The sequence below is a fragment of the Lissotriton vulgaris genome, chromosome 10, assembly GCF_964263255.1.
Source record: "Lissotriton vulgaris chromosome 10, aLisVul1.2, whole genome shotgun sequence".
NCBI lineage: Eukaryota > Metazoa > Chordata > Amphibia > Caudata > Salamandridae > Lissotriton > Lissotriton vulgaris.
In genome coordinates this window covers 95244460-95252223 of record NC_141698.1, presented here as the reverse complement: position 1 = coordinate 95252223, position 7764 = coordinate 95244460, and positions in this window count along the sequence as shown.

Genomic DNA, 7764 nt, shown 5'->3' with positions numbered 1-7764 from the left:
AAAAGCATGTGTGATAATACATACGATCTGATTTGACGCCGTATATTTTACACAGTGCCTACTACCTAAACAGCTTCCCCGCCGGACCGTATCAAAGATGCGGTCCGGTGGGGAAGCTGTTTAGGTATTACGGCGCGGAGTCTCTACACTAGAAGATTACTTCGAAGGGTGACACTGCCCCCCCCCCCCCCCCCCCGAGACCATGGAGTGCTAGTAGACACCGTGTAAAATATACTGCATAGAATTAGATCTTATGTATTATCACGCATGTTTTTATTAGTAGCATAGTCATATGTTTTTTTGTATCATATTTTATGTTCCTATTTGTGCAATAACAGGAGTGGAATACACAGGGCTGGTCCCTGTGTGGTCCTGACGAAAAGCTTGGGGAAGCTTGAAACATGTCGACCGCACACTGATCCCACCTTCATTACAGGTCGGAACACAGTGGTCTAACCCATTTTAAACCATACCAACCTAGGAGAAGTAAATAATAAATTTGTTGAGGCCCACTAGCATGGTATTTTTAAATCACATACACCCACTCCACTACACTTCGCACTACACATAGTCCTTCACAAAAATAGTGCTTCTACGTAATTCGCAAGTCGTAGCACGCCCATTTTCGTAGAGGACTGGGATGGCTCCAATGATGAAGCAGGTCACCATGGGGCAACCCCAGTGAGTGAGGGGACTCTAGAAAGAAATGTTTCTTTCTTAAAGGCTCTGTCTGACCACATTGGCCAAGAGCCGTGACACAAGCTAGGTCTCAGAACCCAGCACTCTGGGCTCTTTCTTTCATAACTTATGATACAGACAAACAATGGTCTGTTCTGAAATAGCAACAAGAGGCATAGAACTGAATATAGCAAAAGATCTCCTACCACTATATGGAAAAGAAGAACAATGTCGTAGATTCAATCCACAGTTATGAGGTTATGGCAGCAGACAAGATTTCAAAAACAGAAGATTAAGACACCCATAACTGCATTTCTGAAAGTTTAGTTACAACACTTATAAGTCAGTCTCAAACATTCTTATTTACACATTGTATCAAACTCTTAGCTTCACAAATGAATAAAGATGAGCGCTCAGAGAAGGGGCTCATGTGGATAAGGAGTAGAAAAAGGGGGGGGTCCTTTAGGGTAGTGTATTGGAAAGAGTAGTAGAAAGAGGTTTGAGATGAGTCGGAGTGGCAGTAGAAGATATATTGTGAGAGATATAGGGTAGTGCATTGGATATGCTGAATTAGAAACAAAGTAATAAAGATACATAAGTACATGGAAGGTAATATATGTAGGTTAAAGTTGCATTTAATAAACTCAGTCTTTCAAGTGTTGATGTATTTTAAATTAATGTATTTGTTTTTATTCTATTTTTTGTAATTCAGTAGTGAAGCAATTGTAGATAAGTTATGATAAAAAATATATTTATGCAGTCACTTATATACATGTTAAACATAGAATAATGTAACTATAAGTCATTTAATACTTGTATAAAACTTAAGCTTTATATAGCACAAACTTGACCTGAAGGCAATGTATCTAACCCTCATAACAGAGGTTGTATAGTAGGACATAATTATGGCATACAGTGTTCTTTTGTTCACCTTTTTTCCCTTGTAAAGCGTTCTGATACCTGCAAGGGTCATGTTCGTGCTATATGAAACCTCCAAAATAAATAAATGGCAGCGCTTTACATGTGTACCAGTTACATTACACAAGGATACGTTTATTTTTGTAGGCATAGGGATATATACAAATGATTTGCTCAAAATAACAGGATGTTGAGCTGAGACTCGAGCCTGGTTCCACAGTTCCAAACGTCGGTAGCTCTGGCCATCCGGTTTCAACTCGCACTTAATATCGCCAGTACAGAGTATTTCCATTTTGGAATTGTTGATTCTGTCGAAGATTCCCCAGTAAGAGACTGAATAGGTGCAAAATTTGAAATAGGTTCAAGCGTACGGTCATAAATTGCACTACAGTAATGTGCGAAAGTATTCAGTTTCTGCACCCTGAAAAATATATTTACCTTCAAGATGTATTTTATAAATGAAACCATTTTTTGTTACTGTGAATATCTTTTGTTAAGCGTCATTTTAGAAAACAACGAATGCAGATCCCTTCCAAGAATAGGTACCTGGATTCCACCAGCAGGTAGAGCCATATATACTGAATCCTGGAGAACATTTGTTCAACAAGCTCAGCACTTTGCGCTCTTTAAATCCGACTGTCAATGGGGGATGGAAAGGACAGGGTTAATAATGTAATTTCTGTTTTCCATGCAAGACAAAATCATTAGTTGTTGGTAAATACATTTTTGAATCGTAAATACGAATGTAATTTTCATTCACTTATTCGAGAAAGCTATAATTTCTATACCACCGGAATCCCATTTGCATTGAGTGTCAAAAAAGCTAGGAAATAATGCCACTGAATGTGCCTCACAGTTTGCCTTTATTTATATAAATATGGCTTTCCATGCCACATAATTTAGTCCGCAGCATGACAAAAATTTATTATCCTGAAACTGCGGTGCGCTCTCCCCTTGGTTATCTCACCGTCATTTGATTCACCTTTTGGTTGGGTAACAACAATTTTGCCTATATATTTAGTAAGGGGTATCAGAAAACAAGTGTTCCTACACATGCTTTAAGGGATTGAACACCCGATTTGGACCGGGTTGGAATTATCACCGGTCCCCCGATACCACAATATTGCATACTTTTGCAGCCCTGAAGAGTCATTGGGTTAACACCCTTACTGACGAAACACGTGTCGGCTGGTTTCTTTCTCTATGGATCTCCTTCAATAAGAGAACCATTCACATACCAATTAAAACAAGAATAGAACGAACATTCGTGTGTGATCTTATCCTTGAAACACTTTACCTTGATCACTCAAATCAGTACAATTGTTGTGTGCGCTTGACTGGTCAGTTTACAAGCCATGGGGTGGGCGCATATAAGAGATCAATCAATGAGGAAAATCTATGCAGGATGCCTAGTTTGCTGAGCACTGCATGGAGGAATGGCCATTTGAGGGAGTAAAATGCCTTCTTGGCATCTAGGAGTTATTGCTGTCGGAGTGTCTGGGGGGATTCTATTGAGAACGGAGAAGACATTGTGCAGATTCAGAGCCATAGAGCAATGGGGGAGGAATCCAGATTGTGCTGGGGATATGATGTGCTAAATCAGTTGGGAAGGACATTAGCTAATATATTATTATCAAAATGTAAATCACCCTAGCCCGCACCCAAGAAGAGGACCTCTCATTCCACCAAATCACCGTATTCAGTCAGCAATAGTGCTTAACATGCATACTCAGGTTACAGAAATTGAAAGCCAATAGAGCCTTTTCTATATGACAAGAATCCGATATTCCTTCTAACAAGCAGCTGTACTTCTCTATTTAAATTATGTACAATGGCTTTTTTTTAATTTAGATTTTTTATTGCAAGCATATAGTGGCCACATTGAGACTGCAAAGTTTTCTTATATCATAATATATCAAACACAACTATTTTGCCAAGGCCAGACATATTAGGGTTTCCAAACCTTGTTTGTTTTTAGAGTCTAATTTTGACATCGTTGGTCCCTCATCCTTAGTAACGATTTGTAAGCAGGACAATCAGATTTTAGAGGTGTATCTTACCATGTTTACACATCTTTCATATACATTTTCAATATGTTCAACTCGTTCCTTCTTAATAATCTGGTTGATCAGATCACAACCACCTATCTTGCAGCACTCAAGTGGATTTCCATTGCAGTACAATTTGTCGCTTTGCTAGTATTTGCCCTTGAGTGCTTACCCTAGCAGTTCTTGAACCTTATATTGTTTTAAAATTTCAAACTAGGAAGTCACAGAGTAAAGCTATCTCAAGTTTTTTGTACTGGACCACTGAAATACATTGTTAGAGGTGAGCCCTGAAAGTACAAGAATCTTCTTGAGCACATCAGCAACTTCCACTAAAAAGTACATTGCTTTATTCATACTCCCTGCTTGTGGACATTCATGGGCTTCCATTAAGAGTACTAAAAGTTGAAATTCCAAAACAGGCTGCCAGTCGACTTTCAAAATGCATAAAAACTTTTTTGCCACAATTCAGGAGCTGAATTTAATTGTTTCCTTAGTGCGTATTCCAATTCTTTTAATAAATATTGACGTTTAGAAGAACTCTTGTACCAGCGGTGACCTGACATGTTATATTGAAGGTGGAGTTTCCAGACGTGCTCTTTATAAGTCCCCTCTGTCACGTCGCTACTATAGACAGTTTGCGACTCTAGAGCATTTCTATTGCATTAGAATGCATCTCTGACAGTATCAAACCTAAAATGATAGTTACTCTTTCACCATTTTTTAACGAAATAGGGACCAACCCACAACAAGTGCTTACTTTGAGCTGGTGGTTTCCGGTGCTCAGCACTGGCACTTAATTGTCAACACGAGGACTTTAAGAAGTTAAAGACTTTATTGCTTGATTTAAAAAAACCTTTGCAAGTTACAAAAGATAAAAAAGATTTAAAAGTGTACATATGTAAAAAAAAAGGAGTGTGAATTCCAGTCCAGTATAAATAAAAGTAGCAAATATTATGCTGATGGAAGGTCACTTGGATCGATCACATCACAAACTCTTTTTTCTGCTTGATTCAAAAACCTGACCAGGGCACAATTTAGTTCAGTGTTCCGGGGATCAAAGCATGCCAGAACTGCTGCCCTGCATGATCTAACCATATTTTTGTTCCAAAGTTTCCTTAAGAGGAACAGTCTGTCGTGCAACAGGTTTGGGCAGAGGCATAGGATGTGTGTGATGTCTTCTTTGTGTTTCCCACAAAGTCAACAGGGTTCGTGGCCATTGACTCTTTTCCATTTTGGCAAGTGACACGACAAGTTGATGAGTCCCATTCTTAATTTTAAGAAGCTTAGTTTTGTACGTGCAGTGAATGTTAAGGTTGGGTACGGCTGTGGGATCACCTGGACATAGGATTGCAAAGTCATCCAGACGTGACTAACTTTTTGCTAGCCGAGCCTTGTCTTCCACTAAAGAAAGTTTTTTAGCGCTTATTTTTGCAAATCGTTTGAATTAATTTTGGCTTACTTGCAGGTTCTAAAGGTCATTCAAGCCTAGGGTTCTTAGCCATTTTTCCCAATAGTCATGTCCTGCTCGCCATAGGTTCTTGTTAAGACTGGCCCATAGGTGTTGGCCTAGGCTGCCTTCCTTCAATGACCTCAATTTGTGACAGCACATTAAGAAGCTCTTGGCTCTGGCCAATGATTGGTTACAGATACCCAGTTCCAGCCTGATTTGCGCCGGTGATGTTTGGTTTGGTAGCTTGAACACTGTTCTATAAGTTTTTGCGATTATTTTATCCAAATTGCCACGGTCCAACCCTTTTAACAACTCGCTACCATAGGTTAATGTTGGAATGATTTTAGCCTGCGCGACCTGTATTGTTGGTGCAAATGTTGGGCCAAGTAGCTTTTTGTGTAGAGTGCCGATTGCGAAAGCAAGTGCTGCTCCCTTCTTTTTTTGTTCTTCAAGGTGGATTTTATATCTGCCGTTGTTATTAAAAAAAGACGCCAAGGTACTTATGGCAGCTGGATTCAGCTATGCTTTCCCGGTTCAGGACCCAAACCAGCTTCTTTGCCCTTCCTGGACGCACCGCCAACATTTTTGTCTTCTTGTTGTTGATCTGAAGCTCATTTTTGGTTGAGTATTCGGAGGATGCGTCCAATTGTCTTTGCATGCCAATCTTTGTTTTACTAAGGAGGACCACATCCTCGGCATATAGCAGGTTTGACAAACTGAAGCCAGCTGCTTAAGGAGTGTGGGAATTTAACTTGTTTAAGGCTTCAGGAAGGTCTGATAGGAACAAATTGAAAAGGGTGGGGGCCAAAACACATCCTTGTTTTAGGCCTTTTGTCGTCAGAATTGGGCGTGATAACCTAGAGCCGTCCCCAATCTTGATCCTCACCCATATGTCCTGATGCAAAAGCTGTATGGCTCTTAAAAGGTCTTCTGGGATGTTTAACCTGGAGAGCTTCTGCCAAAGCATTCCCATGTTCACGTTATCAAAAGCGGCTTTATAGTCGATGAATCCCATATAGAGTGAGCTGGAACTGGCCTCCGCCTGGTCAATCAAACAGGAGAGGGTCATTAGATTGACAGAGGTGCCAGTGTTGCTTGTTAAGCCGGTTTGATTCGGAGGAATTACTGAGTGGTCTTCTGCCCATGCCCTAAGTGAATTCAGCAACAATCCGGCAATATACTTTGCCTCATTGTCTATGAGGGTTATGAGGCGGTAATTCCCAGGTGATTTTTTATCCCCGCCTTTGAAAATTGGCACGAGAATTGACCCCTGCCAAGAGGGCGGAATGATATTGTTATGTAGGATGGTGTTAAAAAGGGTGGTTTACTTCGAGGCCCAAAAAGTAACGTCCTCTTTAAACACAGCCTGAGGAATTCCGCCTGGGCCTGGCGCCCCATCTTTGCGACCCTTTTTGATTCGTTTTTCAATTTGGTCCTTCTGGATAATTATTGGTTCTTTCCCGTTTCGGTTCCTGGGACCCTGTGTTGTTCTTTCGATGTTTTGATCTGAATTGAGGGATAACTCCATTGTAAGCGATTTGGATTGCTGGTCAGTAGGCCATACTGTAGTGCCTTCAGCGATGGAATTCTGATAAAAGGTTATATCTTTTCATTCATTAAAATGAGTATTCAGGAAGTCGACCCACTCGGACTCCAAGATGGTTGACGACGCGACTTTTTGAGCGCGCCCAGATAAGCTGTTGATAGTGCACCAGAACCTTGCAGAGTTATTTGATTTGATGTCGTGCTGTAGTCTGACCCAGAAGGAGTTCCAATAAATTCTACGTTGTTCTCTTTTTGCCTTCTTCAAATAGCTGCAGGCCTCTCTCCTTTGTTCTATTATTAGCGGGTCCTTTGGGTTTGTTTTTAAAGCCCGCCATAACCGATTCTTGTTGCAGATTGCATGTCGAGATTCCTACAAGGCGTCAGCTTTTGCCCATTCGGGTTGGCATGCCTTATCGGTTTGGCGTGTCTATTGATCAGTTCAATTGCAAAATTTGACCAGTTTGCAATATGGTCGATGGAGTTTCTGCTAGTGCTCTCGATAATTTGTTTGGCCTCAGTTGCTATTTGTTGGAAGTTGCTGAAGGAGCACTTAATTTGTTTAAGGTTGATCGTATACCTATCGGATGGCAGTGCCCTTTCCTCTTCATGTTGGGTTAGTCCGGAGGTAAGCGTTATTTCTTGAGGACGGTGATCGCTTTCTGTTCTGCTTCCAAGACTAAACCCTGTTATTTCATGAAGAAGTGACTGGCTAACAAAGGTGTAGTCAATTAGCGAGGCACCATTTTTCAATACGTAGGAGAAGCAAGGTGGCTTGTCTTGAGGAAAGCGCCCATTTAGGGCTCTAAGACCCAGATTCTCAAGGTTGCTTTGTAGAGAGCGGCCCCTCAGGTCGTCCTTGTTCCATCCTGGGGGGTCCTGCGGTGGTATGACCCAATTGCTTTTGTGTGATTTGGTTACTTCGTTTTTATGTAAATCAGACATTAGCCACATGTAGAAATCCCCTGATAGTATTATTTCTGGATTGGGGGATCCAGTTTTCACTGTTAATATTGTCGCTATTACCTCTTCTGTGAAGGATTGCCTTGATGCCGAAACACGAGGACTTATGACCGCCTGCCACATTGTGGAACTGTTTGTCTAATATAGAGATGCGCACAGCAACAG